Source organism: Zerene cesonia, chromosome 10 (genome assembly GCF_012273895.1).
Source record: "Zerene cesonia ecotype Mississippi chromosome 10, Zerene_cesonia_1.1, whole genome shotgun sequence".
Classification (NCBI taxonomy): domain Eukaryota; kingdom Metazoa; phylum Arthropoda; class Insecta; order Lepidoptera; family Pieridae; genus Zerene; species Zerene cesonia.
The window spans coordinates 3,719,643-3,720,287 of record NC_052111.1 but is presented as its reverse complement, the minus strand read 5'-3'; the positions used below and the strand labels follow the sequence as shown (position 1 = coordinate 3,720,287).

The 645-nt window shown below is 28.5% G+C and overlaps 1 protein-coding gene across 4 annotated transcripts in view; it reads left to right on the top strand.

The window, feature by feature from the left end:
* LOC119829455 (protein grainyhead-like) overlaps positions 1–645 on the top strand; it is a 121,825-nt gene that overhangs the window by 14,023 nt on the left and 107,157 nt on the right. The window lies entirely within an intron of this gene.

Below are 645 nucleotides of genomic sequence, written 5' to 3'. Positions count from 1 at the left end.
TATATATATATATATATATATATACATATACATACACACACATACATATACTAACATACATATGTATATACATATATATTAACATATATGTATATATATATATTATATAAATTAAAATCGAGCACAACTTCTATGGTATTGTAAATCTTCAGTTGTACTATACGTACAATTATTATTTACAATTTTATATTATTCAGAGAGATAAAATTAGCAATGACTTCAAAAAATTTTACAGGATTAAGCAATAGACAATTGATAGAAATAGGAAAGGATACACCAAGTGACTGAAGGGATGAATATAAAAAGGAATGATCATATAACGGACAGGAAAAAAATATATGATTCAGATTGCCAACGTCTAGAGTACATTCACACATTTCATTATTTAATACGCCAATTTTAGAAAGATGGTAAGGACTACAAACGTGTCCAAGTCGCATACGAATTAAAACACTTGTTATCAATTTACCTCCCTTGATTTTATAAAACCAAGGTTTTGTTGGAATTCGCGGTTGAAGTGAATAGAAATGTTTCCCTTTTAGTCTTCCGCTACTTTCCCAAAATTTTGTCCAAATGTCATGGAGGTAAACTTTGGGAAGATTACTAAGATCGTGGCAATAATTGATGTATGGAAATACATCACCA